General features: G+C 46.6%; 1 protein-coding gene across 2 annotated transcripts in view; it reads left to right on the top strand.

Annotated features, from left to right (window-relative positions):
- SEMA5A (semaphorin 5A) overlaps positions 1 to 20501 on the top strand; it is a 444506-nt gene that overhangs the window by 39625 nt on the left and 384380 nt on the right. For both annotated transcript variants that reach the window (XR_009407368.1, XM_059416873.1), the window contains exon 2: positions 18478 to 18560. The gene's annotated coding sequence lies outside the window, so the exon portion shown is untranslated. The remainder of the gene's footprint in view (positions 1 to 18477; positions 18561 to 20501) is intronic.

Raw genomic sequence — 20501 nt, 5'->3', positions numbered from 1 at the left:
CCTGGTGTTGGGTTTCGGAGAAATCTGTGGCTTGAAGTTCATCTTTGTCCCACGACAACAAGCAGTTTTATACTAACCCCAGGTGCCTGGGCTTCCGAGTTGGCTATCCTTAGTCCAGAATGACGTCATTTTAGGAGTCAGACCGCTGTGCTGACTTTCCTCCATGACAAGACGTCCAGTGCCCAAGTGTTGTTTATAAACGTGGAGCGTACACAACTTTAGGATGTTATTTAACATCCGTGGGGCGGGCCTCACGTGAATGTCAAACCACTCTGCAGTCCACTGGCAGGAGCTTTGCATGGGAACACAGTCCCCGAGGACACCAGCTCTCCCGGGCAGCCCGGGCTCCACCCATCAGCTAGCTCTGTGTCCAAGAAATCACCTGCGTCTGGGCCCCAGGGCTGCTTTTCTGTTCCCTCCTCTGCCGGAGCCCTCCCTTCTGCCTTCGATCTCTCCCCGTGTTCCCATGGAGGAGGTGGCTCTCCCGCAGGTGGCACCAGGCGCTGTGCTGGGGAAGCCTCTTGTAGGGTGGGGATGCCTGGAGCGCCCGCTTGAGGCCACCGAGTGCCCCAGATGGGCGAGAGCATTCAAACCGCTTTGAATACTCTCACTCTTGCTCCCCTTTGTTTAAATCCTGGAGAGGCCAGAGGTGCTGGTCCCTTTCACGGACAATGCTGCCCCAGCGACTCCCGGATCTCCCATGGTCTCCCCAACGGGGCACGTACCGTATGCAAAGTGTAGTGCGAAATGATCCCGGAAATGACTTCTCCGGAGGAAAACTCTGGACCCCTGCTTTTAGTCGGGGCTTAGTGTTCTGGTGTCCCTTTGGGAAAACATTGGAGGAATCCAAGACCCGACGGAGCTCTGCTCGTCCTGACGCTCCCCTCTCCTTCCTGCTCTCTGCCCCTGACGGAACCCTCCGGGAAGGGTATTTCAGGACGGAGCGGCCTCTGTGTCCTCAGGCAGTGTGTCTCGGGTGGATTTCCCAGACGTGCCGCGTGCTTTCCTTGGAATAGGGGACCGCAGGCCAGGGGCCTCCCACCGGGACTGTGCTGGCTGGTTTCTCTGGGACGGTGCCAAGGGACAAGCGCCATGCCCAGGGACAGGCGTGGTGTCCACCCCTTATCTTGGGCCACGCGGTGCCTCTGCAGGTGCCTGTTCCAAGGGGGATGATGTCTCGCACGCGAGGACAGCCGGTCTGTGCTACGGAGAGGTGACAGCTTCTCCTTCTGGGTAAATTTCCGCGTGTCCCTGGACGTGGTTTCTCTCCTGCGTCTTCACTGCCGCGGATCCATAAACTCTGCCCCCAGGAAATATTATCCATGTTGGATGCAGGGAGCTGTTACTTCTCTTTTTCCCTCAACATGGACCCTGCATGTGCTTCCACAGTATTGTCATTCTAGGTTAAAAATTTTTAAAAAGTGGTATTTGGGGGCCGAGAGTGAGAGTTTACTCAGAATGCTCCTGTGAGGTATTCGTCTCCTTTGGTTCTGTGGTGGCTTTGATCATTTTAAATCCTGTCCCTATGCCTGGCAAAAAAATGTAGGTACCTGAATTCCATGACATGTTTAAGTAGTTCCAGTGGAATGATCCAGAAATTGAACAAGTTCCATTTCCTGTCGGCAGATAAATAGGAAGTTTTAAGTCTTCCTTTTGTAAAACTGTCCGGAAAATGTTCAGTTGCCTCCACCCGAAGACTCAATTTATGGCCGAGCAGCCAAGTAAGACCCGGGTCATCGTTGTGCAGCAATCTGTGTGCCCAGGGCTGGTGGGGTGCCCTGGGGGGACTTGGCTCCGGGGCTTCTTCTGTCCTTCCCTCTGCCATCCCTGATGTGGGGCTTTTTTCTCTACATCCTGTGTGGCACATGCAGAGTGCAAGAAAGCTGCCCCTCTCTCCTGAGGCTGACAGCCTGGGTCCCAGCAAGAAGACGGGGGGAGGGTGCTGGTGTGAGGGGTGGGCCCTCCAGTTCCTCCTCTGGAAGAAATTCCCCAACTTTCCCTGGTGCCTGCTGTTTACCTCCCACTGGCCAGAAACCATCGCGGGTGACCTGAAGCAAGGGACCAGGAGATGGCCACCAGCTGCCCTAGTGCACGAGGATAGGGTGATGGTTGCGTAGGGGAGGTGGGAAGGGGTACTGGGGTCAGCCTTGGTGTTTGCTCCTGTTTGCAAACTTCTGGTTCCTCATGAGGCTTCTAGATGCTTTCCTTTGCCACTTACTATTCCCTTTTTTAAAATTAAATTAAATTTTATTTTTCAGTGTTCCAAAACTCATTGTTTATGCAGCTATTCCCTTTTTTATTCTGCACATAGAGAAGTACCCAGAAGAGCATGTGGTTATGTCTATATAATTTTTAATAGAATTTTTTTTAAGATTTTATTTATTTATTTGACAGAGATCACAAGTAGGCAGAGAGGCAGGCAGAGAGAGGGGGAAGCAGGCTCCCCACTGAGCAGAGAGCCGGAGCTGGGCTTGATCCCAGGACCCTGAGATCATGACCTGAGCCGAAGGCAGAGGCTTAACCCACTGAGCCACCCACATGCCTCTATAATAGAATATTTTATACACACACTTTCTGTCTCAGACACACATATGTATGTTTTGATATCTGTCTTTGGAGTAAAAGATAATTTATTAGCAATTTAAGTTCTCTTATCTCAGCCGCCTACATTTGAAAATGTAAATACGCATGGATTTTATTTTTCTATGGCATATTAAACTTTTAATGACAGGTTAGAGCTTAAGTTGTGTTTGTAAACCTTTCAACACAGTTCTGTGGAACTGATGACATATTTTGTGAATCAAATGGGTTTTAGTTGGAGAAAACCAGTCTTACTTAGAAGGTTGCTAATTAATTTTTTCCCCTGGTCTTTGTATTGTATAATCAGAAATATTAAGAAAATCAGTGTAAGAAATTCTAGCCTCACATAGTGGCCGTTACATCAGTGTCTGGGTTTTTGCATGAAGACAAGGATGGCCAATTCTTTTGCTTAGGGATTTGGTTTCATGTTTGGTGAGCAGTTTAGCTTCTGAAGGTATTGATGAAAGATTCTCACGGGGGTCACCTAGCTGGCTCAGTGGTTTAAAGCCTCTGCCTTTGGCTCAGGTCATGATCTCAGGGTCCTGGGATTGAGCCCCACATCGGGCTCTCTGCTCAGCAGAGAGCCTGCTTCCTCCTCTCTCTCTGCCTGCCTCTCTGCCTACTTGTGATCTCTGTCTGTCAGATAAATAAATAAAATCTTAAAAAAAAAAAAAAAAAGATTCTCACGGAGTAAGGATCCAGCTTAGAAGGGATGCGTGGGCCGGAGCCAAAAAGGCAGAGAGACCCATGAGGGAGCAATGTGCTTGACCCTGGCTACAAAGGTGTTTCCCTCCTGAAGTAAGTAGTAGGAGGGAGGGGCCAGACGCCGACCACAGCCTGAAGCAGCTCTGTGGATAGGGTTGCCGGAGAGAGTAAACACTGTAGGGTAAGTACGGCCCAGACATTGCAGGGGATACAGTTAAGGTATGACGTTTTTCCTTGGTTATCCGATAAGCAAATGTAGCTGGGGGTCTTGGATTGTATGTGGCACCTGCTACCCAGGGCACCTCTGTGTGGGCCGTTGTCCCTGGTCAGCCTGGACCGGCTCCGCGTGGTCCCTGCCAGTGAAATGATGATGTCTGGATCAGTCGAGAGAAAAATGAACCTTCTTGGTTGTAGAACAAGGCGCACACTGGTGAGAAATGTACACATCGAGACCTACCAGGCTGAAACCTTCGGGATGTTTGGTGTTTGGCCAGAGAGCTCTTTCCATGTGTCTTCTGAGCAGAAGCTTCCTTATCATTTGGAAGGAATGTGGCTTCAGAGGCTTCGTGGGGCCGGCCTCCGCCCCCTCGTCATGATCAGTACGCGGCCAATCTGTAGATGATGGAGACTGAGCCATGTGTTGTGTTGAGTAATGTATTATAAGAACACAGACGCAATTGACGATTAATCAAAACTTTATAAACCAGAGCTGAACTGACTTAGTGAGTTGCAGTGGGCTCTGTGGTCGGCCTGTTGACAGTCACTTATTTAAAAACTTGCGATTTCTTCTCAATTGCATATGGTGTGCTGTAGGGTGATACAGACGATATTAAAATGTGAGTAACAGACGGCGGCTTGCTAAAGGAGGTTCCCACCCTCTTTTCTCACTCATTTATGTACCTATCTCTGGAAAACACCACTTCCCTTCTTCCAGACACCACTAGCTTTGGGCTTTTTACTCACTTCGCCTACAGTTTCTCATCTCCGTTTCTCCTTGTTCCCTCACTGTGTGATGGAAGAGTTTGGCACTCTGGAGTCCGTTTGGAGTTTGGTTTTTGTCCTAAGTGGGTGGAAGTTGATGGTACACAACTAGGTGGACTTTTAAGTCCAACCCTTTGACGATAATGACAATATTTGTGTAGTGATGATTTTTTTGTTTCTTGTTTTTTGTTATTGATCTGCTATGGCTACAGTTTCAAGTGTCCGTTCTGGACCAGGAGATGAGAGATCGGTTGTCCAACTTCATGTTCCGACATGAGCTCATTTGTAGGGCCTACTGTGCACAAGGCACTGACGGATATTTAGAGATATAAGAGGCGTTTCTTTGATTTCAAATAGCTTGCAGCTTAATGGGGTGGGGGAGAGAAAACGTATCTAGACAACTAGATCAGTGAGGCATTTATCACGTTCTGTACGGAGCAAGGCTGCTTCATGCCACTTTCAGTAGGACGATTTCTGAGATTTTGTAGCGCATTCGAAACCAGATACATCCGTCATTTCTATCTGTTTCTTGCTTTTTCTTTTAATTTCACATTTGATGACTTTTTTTAGTAATGGGTTGACTCAGATGGGGACAGAAAGAGAATATAGAACCGATACTAAAATATTAGATGTTCTCCCTGAAAATAATTGTTCTTCCACTGCCTCATAAAGGTTGGACATTTTAAGAATAGTAACATGTTGGATTCTTGCGAAGTCTCCTGGTGGTGTTGGGGGAGCAGTCCTCTGTGTTTGGGGCCAGCTGGCGTCCCGTCTCCCTTGCTCCCCACCAGGTGGCACCAGCAAAACACAAGCATCCTTCCCTCCCCAGGGAAGGGCTGGGACCTTTCTGTGCTTCTGTTCACGCCCACGGCTTTGCGTTTACTCATTTGATTGTGCCATTATCATCATGGCAGCCGGCATACCTTTTCACTAGGTTCCTTTTAGCTTGCAGTCACTAATATATCTGTTGATAGAGTGAGTCTGTAATTGTTAATCATACACACGAAGCAGATACACAAATTTCAGAGCAAAACCACCTGCTGACGCTGTGAACCCAACCCAGCCCAAGCCACGGTCAAAACATTGCCTTTGATGTTCACAGTTCAAGTCCAACTCCAGCATCCAGTCTTGGGTCTTGACAGACCCAGGCCTGACCCTTTTATTGGGTCAGAGTTGTTACTACGGTACTTGTATGACACACCCAGGGGAAATGAGCTGACAGTTTTGTGATATGATGCTCATCTACTGTTCCACGCTGTTTTGCTCCCCGGTGCCATATTGTGGGCCAAGCAGTAGATCTCGTGAACCCCACATCTGCACCATGGCTGTGCCTCCGTGAGGACGCCCACCAGAGTCTGAGAGAGCTGAAGCCCAACAACTCTGTCTTTAAAAAAAAATGCCTTACCTTTTAGAAATTTGTACTAAGGTTTCAAACATTTATTTCTGAGCTGAAATAAAATATGGCAAGGTTTGTATTATTTTCTTAAAAGAGATGGGTGGGTTGTGAGTGATGAAAATCCTGTTCCTTTAGGGCGGCCTTGACGAATTTTTGTCTTCATGTTTGTTGATGGTAATGATGCTCTGAAATGTATGTGATGGTGTTGTTATTCTAGAAACTCTTTGGTGTATAAGTAACAAATACATCCTTTGAGCGTGGGCCCAGAATTTGTGCTCTGCGGGCAATAATCGCATCCAGTTTCAGGAAATGGTTTCTCGATTCTGGATGAGTGGATGAGGTATTTCATCAGGGTTAATTTTGTATTAAGCATCGTAAGCTGTGTTGGTTGAGAGCAGGAAGCTTAGGAACACTTGATTCCTATTTCTGAGCATTTACCATCTGCCAGGATCTGGAAGGAAATAACACAGAGGCCAAGACCAAGGCCAGGTACAGGAACACTTTACTGGGCCTCTGCCCCAGTCCCAACTTAGCGTCTCTCCGCCAGGCCCCATCCCCCGCCACTTCCCTTCCTTCCTCCCCTCCGCTTCGTCTGAAGCAAACGTAGACGCGTGTTGCTGGGTCAGGGACTATTCCCGAAGCAGGCCCAGCTTGCTTCTTTCTCCATTTCCCTGCAAACCTGTCTGAATCTTGTCCTGACCCCTCCGCTGTGGAGGAAAGGCCAACCCAGGGAAAAAGATCTTCCCAGCCTACATAAAAGAAGCAAAAGGGATGCCGAGCAGGACAGGCCGGCAGCTCCCCAGGGCCCAGGACTTCCCTGGCGTGAGGGCTGACACTTGGCTTCTTGCGCTGTGTGAATCCAGGCAGGCTGCCGGTGCTCCTCTGGGTTCCAGAGAGGGGGTGAGAGGGCCGTGCGCCCGCCCCTCCCCCAATGGACTCTTGGCCCTGTTCCTCCTTCACCATTCTTTCCTCTGACTTCATGGAAAAGACACAATTTCCTAGGGCACAGTGGGGCATCTGTTTCCTGGAACATATCTCTCCAAACACCATTGACCTTGAGCACTCCCTGACAGATTGGGAAGGAGGGCTGGGCGGAGCTGGGATCATCCTGAGCTACTGAGCCAGCCTCCCTGGACTTCATCCAGTCTCTGCCCCTTCCTGAGTGAGGAGGTGGGCCCGACGGACCCCTGACAGCCAGTGCACGTGTAGGGCCATCGGGAACCTCCGGGGACAGGAGAATGGTGGGAAGTGGTTCTCTCTAGCTATGCACCTTACGTATTAGGTTCTTCATAGTATCAGTAGAAAAATGTTTGTAGGCAATAGAAACATCAAAGGCACAGGATTATTCAATAATTTAGAATTCAGCTGTTAGCTTTCCTTCGAGGTGACTAAAGGGACAGTTCAGTGAACATTCCTGATGCCTCCCATTGGAGTCGAAGGAACTTAAGCACTTCCAAGGTCAACAGGACCGTCGTCCTAGGCATGTTGTCCCTTGGCCTCTGTGCACTTAACTTCGGATGGCCTCTCGGTGTTCGGTCCTGCTTCCAGCTTTGCCTGCCCTAGTTATCCCCAATAATTAACATCCAGTTTATCAAGTTAGAATACAAGAGAGTGCGTCTGCCTTTGAGCACCAGCCAAGAGTCAAACAGGCCATTACACGTTGAGGAAAGAGGGACCGTGTCAAACACAGACAGTTTTAGGGAGAAACGAAGGAAGGCAAAGCAGCCCAGGGGGGCCGAGCGGCAGCAGCTTCCAGGAGAGAAGCTCATGGCCCAGTCATTTCTCCTCACTGATTTGCTGTGTGGCGACAGACGAGACACTGACTTCTCTGGCTCATGCCTGTCGTCTGTAAAATAAGGACAAGGGCGGCACCTCCTTTTGGGCTCTTCTGAGGATGGATCGTCCTCACCGGTAACATGCGTAGACGCCTGTACCCTGAAGTGGCTGGCTGAATGGTCGCGAACACAGCCTTTACCGTGACCCTCCTTCGGCTCTAGCAGAGTGCGCTGTGACACTCAACCCTACGTCACAGATCCCATGAGGTGTGCCCAGTGACTGAGACATTTGAGCTCTGGCTTCCTCCTGCAGCATTGCTGCTCCAGCGGACTCGGTCCGGGAGGGAAGTGTGTCCCAGCGGGGTGGGACCTGTCTTGGAAAATATCAGGGGAGGCAGCAAGCCTCAAGATATGCCAGGCTTTATTATTATTATTATTATTATTATTATTATTATTATTATTATTTTTAATAAAAAGTACTTGAGCATAATGGTTTTTGAGGCATTGCGAACAATGGTGATGATTTTCTTGGGAAACCACAGCTGTTAACCGTCTCCAGGCCGGTTACCATTAGGACCTCATCATCCTCCGTCCGGCGTGGAGGCAGATCGCGTCTCTGTATCATTTTGGCTTCACTGGCTCCAAGTGTTTCGGAGAGAAATATCGTGTCCCTGTAAGTCTCTGATACACTGAGCTAAAGGGGGAAAGAAAAATGGCTCCCTGTGATACTCTCTTTAATAAGCCAGTGCATTTAGAAGACCGTACCAGATTAACTGGTCATTTAAAAGACAAATATTGGATTCATATGCAAGGCTATTTTAAGGCCTTTTTATTCATGCATATTAAAACACAAATGAGCAGTGATTATCTCAAATAAGCTGCCTGGAATATTGTCCTTCCTGGTAGCCGGTTACAGGGTGTGTGTGGTTTTATGGGCTTGGAAAACACCCTCGTGAACTAACCTGGAAATCAGGGAAAGGTTCGCCCACCGATAACAAGTGAAGCATGGAAGTTCTGCAGACCTGCCTGCCTCGGGTCACTTACCGAATAGAATACTCGGGGCGGACGATGGTTTCGGCCCGATTACCAGCGGGCAGGCCGCTGTGTCGAGCGGACGGACCGCAGGCTTCAGATTCTTTTTTTTTTTTTTTTTTTTTTTTTAAAGATTTTATTTATTTATTTGACAGAGATAGATCACAAGTAGGCAGAGAGGAAGGCAGAGAGAGAGAGGAGGAAGCAGTCTCCCGGCTGAGCAGAGAGCCCGATGCGGGACTCGATCCCAGGACCCTGAGATCATGACCTGAGCCGAAGGCAGCGGCTTAACCCACTGAGCCACCCAGGCGCCCCGCAGGCTTCAGATTCTAACGACTCTGCATTTCAAATCTGACCCTGTCACTCACTAGCTGGGCTAAATTGGACTTTTTTCCGATGTGAAAAAGGCATATAACATTATTTCTCTTGGCTGTTTTCACTGCAGCTTCTCTGTTAGAGGGAGCTGCTTCGAAACAGTCATGGCCTTTTGTGGACAACTAGGTGGAAGTTTTTAGAGCTTCCTGATGGGATAAATCGCCATAGTTACAGCATCTTTAAGCTTCCTCTAAAATGCGTTTTATCAAAACATGCAGTTGTACATTCTTCATTAATGGACTTTACTTTTGGCTCAAAAGTTCATTGAAGAAATATTTAGTGCCCCTTAGTAAGGGCATGCTGGGGATACAACCGCTGATCTTCCTCCTGAGGCTTCCATTCCAGTGTGTGAGTGTGTGTGTGTGAGTGTGTGTGTGTGTGTGTGAGGGAGAGCCCGTCATCAATGAGTAAACAAATAAATATTCAGCACAGCAAGAGAAAAGATTCTGTGAAGAACAGTTCAGGAGGGAGGTAAGCCTTCTTAATTCTCTGCTGTCCCTCTGCCAGCACCGAAGCTCTCTGGGAAAACCCTCTTCCTAACTGTCCTCTCACTGAGAGGGAAAAGGCACAGATGCCTTAATTGAAGGAACTGGTGATATTTTTGGTGGAAGAAAGTATTGGCGTTGTGTAGTTCAGAGTAACCATATTTGATGTATAACCTCTGGGGGTTTTATCAGGGCAAGCATTGGGGACTGCTAAGCTAGTCTGGGGGTAAAAGTCTTTCTTTGGCCTTTAAAATTGTTGAAGGACACGACAGCGGAGCTGGTGTGATCTCCCCACATCGTTTTCTTCTAACACAACGATCGATTTGTTCTCATTAGGCAAAGCTATTTTGGGAATAATCTTAGAAGTCTTATTTACATTTTTCTCCCCCAGATTTCCCTCTTCCAAATTTGGGACAGTTTATGGTTTGGGAAAATTTCAATTTTGACCAGATGTGGGTAAGAAGACGCAAGAAGTGATGCGTTTGACACTCTGGCTCAGGCTGGCCTCTCCTGCTTGGGGTCACGCTGTGGGCCCGCTCATCTCTGTCCCTGGAGCCACGGTGCCCTGAGTGCTCTGAAGGGAGCCTGTGCGGGGCGGGAACAGAGCACCTACTCTTCCCTCGTCTTGCTTGTGAAGACACTCCTGTAGGCATGACTTAGAAAACCACATGAATCAGCCCGATTTTTGCTAGGAAAGGAAAGATGACTGACAAAGCCCGAGGACGCCCCCTTGCAGTGCTTCTGCTGAAACCACTTAGCCACTAGAATCTCTTAGAGACCCAGCATGGGGCACCTGGGTGGCTCAGTGGGTTAAGCCTCTGCCTTTGGCTCAGATCATGATCGCAAGGTCCTGGGATCGAGTCCTGCATCCGACTCTCTGCTTAGCAGGGAGCCTGCTTCCCTCTCTCTCTGCCTGCCTCTCTGCCTACTTGTGATCTCTGTCTGTCAAATAAATAAATACAATCGTAAAAAAAAGGAAGAAAGCAAGCAAGCCCCAGCTGCTCATGAAGACGTTTGTAAGAAGCAAGTCTGTTAAACGGCCTCTTGGATTTTTACACGCGCTGACTTCCTCCAGACTGGACAGCTTCTTTGGGTATTAAAAAAATGATGCTTTTATAGAAAGACCATACGGCACTTGTGTAGAAAATACACTTAGCGGCGCGTGGCTGGCTCAGGCGGTAGAGCACGTGACCCTTGGTCTTGGGGCTGTGAAGTCGATCCCCATGTTGGCTGTGGAGATTATTTTAAAACAAAAAACTTAAAAAAAAAAAAAAAGAAAGAGAATACATTTAAAACTAGATTGGCAGCTCTGGCATTTTGGTGTGAAAACCAGGAATGTTTAGTGACATCCACATCCTTTCATTTTTAAGTATCAATGGGAATGTGTTGAGTTCCAAGTGAGCACTGTCCAGAGTGAAACCAGCATTTTTGGCGCCCAGCACTGTCCCATTTGGTCAGCCGTATTTCCCTCTGTAAGGTATTGCTGTGCCCAGAAGAAAGGCATATTATTCTCACCCTCAGCTCCTTCTCTCTTTTAAATAATCTTACATCCCTTGTGCCACGGTCTGAATGTTCGTGGTCCCCCAGAATTCCCATGTCGAAATCCTGTCCCCTTAGTGTGATGACAGTAGGCAAGGGCTGTCGGGCTAGGATCAGGCCATGGGGATGGAACCCGCCGCCCCCTCCCCCCCACAATGGGATTAGTTCTTTTATAAAAGGGATCCCACAAAGCTCCCTGGCCTCTTCCACCGTTTAAGGATCCAGGGAGAAGTCAGCAACCTAGAAGACAGTTCTTATCCTACTGCGCGGCACCCCGATTTTGGGTTTCCAGCTTCCAGAACAGTCAGGAAAATACTCCTGTTGCTCCTAAGCCACCTGGTCTATGGTACTTTGTTATCGGCACCCCAGCAGGCAGAGACGACGTAGCGAACGCTGCATGTCTCAGATCCATCAGAGAGTCTGGTGGCTGGAGAACTGGTGGGTCAGAGGCTGAAACTCTCACCCGCGGGGCCTCCCGTGGGGGTATGAGGCCGCGGTGCTAGTCCCTGGCCTAGTTTCTGTGAACAGAAATTGTTCTGTGACCAGCAACGCAGTCGCTGGCGTCCTGTCAAAAACCGTGAAGGGGTTGAGCGATAACCTGTCAGCTAATGGTTATCCTGCCGCATTTCCCTGGAGGCTGCCCCAAGCCGGGAGACTCTGGGCTCAGAGACAGAGGACTTCAGCCCTAGTGGCACAGCAAGCAGCACGAACCTCGTGTTGGCGGTGACTTCTGTGGCTGCCCGCAAACCCCATTTTTTGCACCCTTGTAACTGATTATTCCTAACTTTAAGAATTAACTTTTTTAATGATTTTTAAAATTTATTTATTCATTTGAGAGAGAGAGAGAGAGAGAGAAATAGCATGAGTTGGGGAGAGGGGCAGCCAGAGAGGGGGAAGCAAACTGTCCACTGAGTGGGAAGCTGGATGCAGGGTCCTGCCTCCCAGGACCCTGAGATCATGACCCGAGCTGCAGGCAGACTGCACTTTACACTTGATGTGCATTCTCAGCGAAAACCATAAGTAAATGGTCGGAAGGATCTTTGCAATTTGTATTTATGCTGTAGCTTTTGAATTGGCCTGGTGGAAATTTGTAGTAAGAAGTTTTATATATATATGTATGTACATATATATATATATATAATATAATAAATATATAAAAATGATATAATAATATATATTATAATATATAATATAACAATATAATTATATATATATAAATTATTATTTGAGAGAGAGCACATGAGAGAGAGCGAGAGTGAGAAACAGACAGACAGACAGACCACGGGAAGGGGGTAGGGGGGAGGGAGAAGCAGACTCCCCGAGGAGCAGTGAGCCCGACAAGGAACTGAATCCCGGGATGCCAGGATCATGACCCGAGCCGAAGGCAGACACTCAACCGACTGAGCCACCCAGGCATCCCAAGAAGTGTTTATTATATTTTAATGATCAAATAATATGTCATGTATCTTCTATACATTAGCTGAAGAGCAGAGAGAGATGCAGAAATACCAACTAAGAAAATTACATTCAGAGTTTATTTCCTAGTTCTTGTAAGTAGAGTTTGGGTAAGAAGTGCAAATTGCTAATCAATCAAATACATTGGTTTATTACTTACCTATTACTGACCATTTTTAAATGTAAAAAATATTAGTTTGCTTTGTCAGCTTTACAGATTTATGACTATCCTTTGACTTTCCTAGCTTGTACTGGCCTCACTGGTTCTCTCCTCACCCTCTTAAGGACACATTCTCTTTAGTGTAGATCGTCTTGTGGAAGGAACGTGGATCGCTGGTTACTCAACCGTGTTAACACCCGCACTATGAACTCAGTCTTATTCCCAGCCTTTGCTATAGGCCCAGACATGTAGGGAGGCAACAAATTCATATTTAATGGTGGAACACACCGATTCTGTATCTAGGCATGGTCCTTACTGCAAATGAAAGCCTGAGTCTTCTTGCTTCAGGAGAGCACGATGGTGCAGGCGATAGAGCCTCCCGTAAAAGCCAGCTTCTCTGACCCAGAACATTCCCAGTTTCGGCTCATTTATTTGCTATCCTGTGAGAAGGCTTCCCCTGCAGCTCTTGGATTTGCTCTTTTGTGCTGTTGTTATTAGAGATCCCTGTCCTTGACCGTCCTACCTACTGATGCCTGGAGATGGCCATTTAATCCCTGACTCTGGGTAATTAATCATCTCGGAGGGACTCTGGTGTATTTCAGGTATAACGAAAGGTGTGGCAGCCCCATGGCGGAGAAGGAACACAGATATCTGCTTTACCTAAAATACTGGCAGCCACAAAGGGAATAAAAAGTTGAAGCACTTTGATATAACCTACAGCTACCTTGGTTTTGAGGTGGGTCCCTGCACACATAAGAACAAATACCTTCTTTTTCTGCAGTTCCTAGTTTTGAACTAGGATGAGGATTTTCTTATATATAGTCAGTTAACCAGAATTTCCAAAGTAAAAAACGCCCAAAGGTGCATCTGTTATTTCTTACAAATGTAAACATTCTGACATACTTTTAAAGGATAACTTTTAGTGTTCGCCTCGATGCCCCAATATGTGCTGATCCAAAGGACAAAACCTTGGAAACTTATCTTTGCATAATGTCCCAAGTTAATAATGATATCTAGTATTTACTGGCTGCAAACACGAATATATCTTATAACCCGTATTTTCTTATCTAAAAAGATGGCAAGAATGATCACACACACGATGAAAAGTTAGAAAGATCAAAGAAATTTTGCAGACTCAGAAGTTCTATGCAAGTATGGGGTTAGTGGGGGCATGGGAGAAGCAGGAACTGGCGGAAACAGACTCCTTGAAGACCTCATAAATGGAGTCAGGCACAGGAGACCGGGAGCCGAGTGGACCAGAGAGCCTGTCAGGGGAATCCCCGTGGCTCATCAGCCCAGGTGAGCCACCGAGTTGGGGAACCGCCGGCTTAGCCTGTCTGTGTGTCTCCTGCGCAGTCTGTTCTTATTGAGTGTCCAGTCTTTGGAAACTCACTTGGAAAGCATAAAGATTATATTTAGAAGGAGTGGATTTTACTACTTTCATTTCCTACTGGGTCAATTTTAGAATGAATATTGTATTGCCTTTAAGTTCTATTTCTGATCGTCTCGAGTTTGAGAATTAAAAGATGAACTTCTATGAATGCTTTTGTCTTTTCCTCTGCCCCCCGTAAGAATGCACCTTGAGATCAGGGTCTGTATCTTGAATTTCTTTTATTTATTATTATTACGATAACACCTGTCTAATTATGCAAAGGAAAGAGCTCTGTGGATAGTTGCTCACTTATTTTGGTTCTATTAAAAGGGGATAATTAAGCTTCCTGGGGAACATTTGGATATACAGATCCGGATGATAACATGGCCCACTCATTTTTCAAAAATGTATTTTTTTAAAAAAATTTAACTTAAATAGGCACAATATTCGGCACATGCTGGCAGTAGATAGTACTCGTTAAAGGTATAATAACCCTACATCTGTGGTGACGAACCCCGGGCACAATGAGAGAGAAAATCAAAGGGATGCTTTGTTGGCTCACTAGAAAACATTCTCTCAAACATTTTCATTTCTGTAAAGGTCCCTTCTGAGCCACTCCCGGCGAGTGTGTCCCCTCACGAGGTGCTGGTGTCGTGCCAACGTTGTGTCAAAGCTCCCATCCCGTTAGCACGTTGTGTCCTTGCGTCCGGGAGTCAGAGACAGTGTAGCATCGGGAAAGTTCCTCTCAGAGACTCGGCACACGTTTCTAAGAGGAGAAAACACAACAGTACTGACTTTGCTTATTTGTAGTGGGGAGAAATATAACTTTAATCCCATTATCAAGAGCGGTCAGGCCCTAATGAGAGTTTTCTCTCCTTGTTCCCTTGTCCTATGGCTTTTAGTTAGCTCTGTTTTATAAATAGAAAGACTGTACTGACATTCTCCCCATAGAAATAAAGAAGTTAATAATTAATTATTAATGCTACCAGGGGCCTCATTCTTCAGGAGTCGCATCAGTCAAATGAGACATGTTTGGCTAGGAAGCCATTTTGGGGGAAAAAAAAAAAAGGTGTGTAAGATTCTATAACTTTCTGAATAGACATTGACAGTGGTCATGACGGTATGCTTTTTAATGTTTGTATATATTTCTTAGATGATAGACTTTTAATTTAAAAAAATATTCATTTATTTGACAGAGAGTGAGAGCACAATCAGGGGAGTGGTGGAGGGAGAGGGAGAAAGAAGCTTCCTGCTGAGCAGGGAGCCCACTCTGGGGCTCCATCCTAGGACCCTGGGATCATGACCTGAGCCGAAGGCAGACGCTTAACTGACTGAGCCACCCAGGCGCCCCCTTTTATTTTTTCAGTTCACAGCCAAATTGTGCACAAAGTGTAGAGTTTTGATATGCCTTTTGGCCCCCTACTGTGTACCCACAGACTCCCCTGCCATCAACGCCCCACACCGGAGGGATACATTCAGTACAACCAATGAACCTCCTTTGACGTAGCATTAACACCAAAAGTCCGAAAAAGTCCATGGTGTACGTTACGGCTCACTGTCAGTGTTGTGCGTTGTCTAGGTTTTGACAAAAGTCTAGTGATGTGTCTTGTCATTGTGGCATCATACGGAATTGTTTCCCTGCCTGACAAAATCCTATTTGTTCTTCCCTACACACTTATCCGCAGCGAGCACTAACCTTCTTATAATAGTTTTTGTCATTTTCATTTGTCATCTCCTGTAGTTAGAATCCTCCAGTTTGCAGCCTTTGAAGACTGGGTTCTTGCCCTTAGTAACATGCGTTTAGGTTTCCTTTGAGTCTCTTTGGCTTGATAGCTTGTTTTCTCTTTGTCTGGTTGGATCACAGTTTATTTACCCACTCACCTGCTGGAGGACATACTCGTTACCCCGACGTTTTGGATGTGATGAATGATAGTATGCCTTTAGAGGATGTCTCTTTTATGCTGTTCTCTATTCTAAATAAAGATTTCTCTAAAAATGAAAACCAAGTGGGATTAGGTTGTTGCAGACACCAAGGAGACGGTGAGAAGAGCTTGAATGTTGGGGAGGTTATGGGCATTGGGTGATCCGGTGTCGTTTCCATATGTTAACTTCTTCCCCGGCTCGCAACGCGGGTAAAGCCCAGTGTCCCCATTCACGCGGTTAATGAGGTCTCCTTCAGGATTGCCTGAGAGTCCGGCAGAGTCAGGATTAGACAGACACTCTCTGATGTTATGCAGATGTGCTTTTGAACCCCCGTGTCAGCCTTTACCATTTGTGTGAAGTCAAGCATGTTTCTTAACCATCCTGAGCCTCAATTTTCTCTTCTAGAAAAGGTGTCCATAATGCTTTACTGGTAATGTGTACGCAAAGCTTTGCATAGAAAAAGTGGTCAGCAGGCGATTACTTTTCTCCGTTTACTTTCCAATTTATTATGACATTTACTTATTATCTTGTTCATTTTTTTTCCTTACAAATATATGAGCTCCATGTGAGAAGATATATTTATCTGACTTGTTACTGATGGGTCTTCAGTTTCTTAAAAAGTGTGTGATACACCTAATAAAAAGCTGTTGAATGAATGGATGAACTTTGCAAATGAACTGTTCGACTTCATAGAAACTGTGCGTGCCCTCTATCTGTATTCCAAGCACACTGGCCACAGATTTGCCAATGAAAAGCATGAATATTAGCCAGTGATGCTTTTCCATGAGTTGAAGACCACTAATAGCAAATCAATGAATTTTACTGGGGTTCCTTCTCTCAATCAATGTATGGAATTAGGATCTCTGCTCATGATTGTGGTGCTGTCAAATTTACCCATAAGAAATCAGGGCACGGTACCCTTCTCTGATGGGTAAATGGTGGTGGGAATAAATTTTTTTTCTACTTTTTTGTTATTTTTGTTTTCTCTTTGTCTGGTTGGATCACAGTTTATTTACCCACTCACCTGCTGGAGGACATACTCGTTACCCCGACGTTTTATCTTTTTAGTATTTTAACGTTATTTTTGTAGTGGCAATTTAAAGGTGATCTGATTAAAATGAAACATTAAAGTCGATGGTAGAAATCTGAACCTGGGCGTGCCTGGGTGGCTCAGTCCTCAAGCATCCGAATCCTGGTTTCAGCTCAGGTCGTGATCTCAGGACCATGAGCTTGAGCCCTCCACTGGGCTCCTCGCTCAGTGGGGAGAGTCGGCTGGAGATTCTCTCTATCCCTCTCTTTTTGCCTCTCCCCCTCCCTCCTTCCTTCTCCCTCTACAAAAAAGAAAGAAAGAAAGAAAGAAACCCGAACCTGACTTCAATCAGAGAATTTGACAATGCTCATTGTCTGTTCATAAGCTTTTACTTTTTGTAAAAAAAACAATTACCTGCGTTCGCATCTGTTCGCGGCTTGGCATTATATGTACAATCTAGGTAGGTAAATATAAAAGAACTTCAAAAGCCCTGTTGTAGGTAAAGTGACTGCTCGTTTTGGAGCGCTGTGATGGGCTTCTCAGGAAAGGGAAACTGAGGCAAAGGGGTGCGTGATACAGGCACAGCCCCTCTGACTGAAGCTAAACAGGAATGTGTTTTCGAACCAAGTGCTGTTCACTCCTAAGGAGGACAGCCTGTCATTCATCGCTAGTTTGGGACAGAAGACTCCCAAGTTTCTCCCTTGTTGATCTGCCCCTGGGTTCTGACAGCTCTGCGCCCAAGCTGCTCCATAGGCCTTAAAGGAGGGGATGGAGCCTCTGCTGTACTCTCTGTATTTATCTGGAAGGGGACAGAGGGACACACAGACAGAAAGGGCAGCGGGAGCTTCGGGACAGACTGATGGTCTCTTCTCACCGGTTCTGAGAAAGAAGCTGGAAAACGTCTGAGTGAAGGCTTGGGTGACACGGGAGGTGATCATCAAGGACGCTCTCCCCTGGGTGGCCCCCGAAGACCTGTGCAGTGTGTGCAGGTCCTCCCCGGGGAGCAGCAGGCCCTGAGGGGGGGCCGTGGTGGGGTCTGGTGTCAGCATCGGTCCCCGCGGGTGGGTTATTTTGGCAGCCCCGTGTTAGGCTCTAGGCCAGCCCGTGTGAGCACAGGCTGAATCAGGAGCGGAGTTTCTGATGCAGTAGACATCTGTCTGAGTGCATGCTTTCGAGATGAGCTACTGAGATGCAAGGCCCGATTTTACTGTAAAATTATTTTAGCGCAGTATTTCCCCCTCAATTCAGAAATTAATAATGGATCCCACGAAAGAAGAAAATGGTCTACTTTCCTATCTGTCTCGTTTCTAAAAATCTGACATATAGTGTCCAAGAGCCGCACTGTTAAGGATGGTCTCATGCCAGACAAAGCCCGTGTCAGTTTAAGTAAGCTGTGTTCTGCTTGTCTTGTTTCTCTTCTCTGCTGTGGGGGACCTTGAAGGAATTCAAATTGGGCCTTTCTTGATTTCCTGTTTTTTAGCAAATGAACAGAAGACAGTTGACAATCCTGTCTGTTAAGGGCCTTTGTTTTGAAGACATGTGCGCGGACGTTTTACGTATGTTGGATTATTCTACTGACCCAGTCTCACCAAGGTGTTGCAATTTGTTTGGAGAGCAAATGAGAACCGTTCCCTTCTTTAATTATAAATTCCTCATCTATCTGTTTCAGAGAGACTGTGCTGAATGGCTCCCTTGTGTAGCTCGTCCATGATCACGGAGCGAGAAGGACAGTACCAGTGACACCCCGGGAAGGTAAGGGGGTGTCAGCTGAAGTTCAACATGACCGAGCTAAAAATGGGATGTCTGGAGTGGTGCTTGAAGGCACTGGATTTCAAGCAAATAATCACTCGGGTAGCCTATTAGATAGACATTTGTGCTTTGAATCATAATAGATAATGTTATAAATATCATAAATGATAATGTTAGAAATGACGTCTCCATCCATCTGAGGGACAGGATTGGAACAGCCCTTCCCTTTGGGAGCTGCTCCTGTCCTCCTTCAGGCTTTTCCTTCAAGGGCTCTTTCTGTTCTTAAGTGTTAAATACCCACTTCACTTTTCTGTTCTGTTTGAATTACTTTCAACATGTTATCTGAAGAGTGGTTTTCCTCAAAATTTCTGATACTCCAGTTGGGTGATGGATCAGACACATTCGCAGTGTAATCTCCAGTACCCAGCACATTCCATCCAGTGGTGGCAAAATGAATTCACCACAGCACCTGCAGCCCCCTGGCTCTCTTCCCCGTGGTGTCTTCTCCACTACCCACCGTCTCACCTGACATTGGGCCTGTCTCAAGGCCTACGAGGGCCAGTGCAGGCATACATTTTGTGAAAGGCTGGGGGTTGAGTTCCTTTTTGCACAGTTTTAATTACAATTAAAGAAACTCTTATATCCTGGACGGAGCCTAGCACCTGCCATTTTGTAAGATGTCTGGGACAAGTTTTATGGAAAAAACTAACATTTTGGGTTTTTTCCCCAACCATATTCCTTTGAACTACAGGAAACCTGTTTTGTGCAGGTCCCAGCCTTTTGATGGTCATGCTGCAATGCTATCAGCATTGCCTGGGGGCACCCACCTGGGCCCCCTGAACTTCCTACAGACATGTCCCCTTTCCGAACCAAGACCGGACTGGCCCTTCTGGTTCTGATCGTGGTTGCAAACTGCCCTTCAGCAACAACCACCAGGAAACTTTGAAAAAAAAATAGAGGTTGATTTCTCACAAGGGGAAATTACACAGCACCCTGGGGCCATGTGGCAAGGTCATGGGTAGACAAAGAGCATGTGGGCCTGGGGGTCCTGCTTTTACTGGGGTTGAGGGTGGACGCCTAAGGTCACAGGGGCTCTCTTTTTATTGGTGGATTTGAAGTTTAAGAGCAGGAATTAAAAATGGGCTAAGAGAAATGAGGAGTGGCCCAAAGTGTGATCAAAATCCACTCAGATCTCTGAAACAAAGGACCCTCTGTGGGGGAGGTGGCCTGAATCTTGATCCACTAGTGTGGCTAGTAGTGTCTTTATTCGAGATAGTTCTCTTGGAGGTGGATAGCTGGACGCTCAGATCTCAATGTCAGGGCTTACCCTGCAAAACCATTGTTGTTCACTTAATTGTGCATGCACATCTAGTGTTTTCTAGTTGGGGTAAAGCTGCCGATGGACAGACAAGTCTTTGGATGTCATGTCTGTATGTGTCACCTGCCTGTCTGGGCCTCAGGAAAGCCCGTAGGAAGATGGTGTGTGAGCCCTGGCTGAGATTTCAGGTTGTTCAAAGTGGGCTGATCACCATGAAAGTGTTAAGTAGTTTCTCACTGGAGCTAAACGAAAAATAAATAACAACCAGAAACACATACACAATGAACATTTCTAAAGATGCTTTTTTAAAAAACTTTACTTTATTTTATTTTATTTTATTTATTTTCAGCCTAACAGTATTCATTGTTTTTGCACCACACCCAGTGCTCCATGCAATCTGTGCCCTCTCTAATACCCACCACCTGGTTCCCCCAACCTCCCACCCCTGCCCCTTCAGAACTCTCAGATTGTTTTTCAGAGTCCATAGTCTCTCATGGCTCATCTCCCCTTCCAATTTCCCCCAACTCCCTTCTCCTCTCCATCTCCCCTTGTCCTCCATGCTATTTGTTATGCTCCACAAATAAGTGAAACCGTACGATAACTGACTCTCTCTGCTTGACTTATTT

The sequence above is a fragment of the Mustela nigripes genome, chromosome 12, assembly GCF_022355385.1.
Source record: "Mustela nigripes isolate SB6536 chromosome 12, MUSNIG.SB6536, whole genome shotgun sequence".
Taxonomy (NCBI): domain Eukaryota; kingdom Metazoa; phylum Chordata; class Mammalia; order Carnivora; family Mustelidae; genus Mustela; species Mustela nigripes.
Note: the sequence above shows the minus strand (reverse complement) of the source record. Positions and strands in the feature narration are given on the sequence as shown.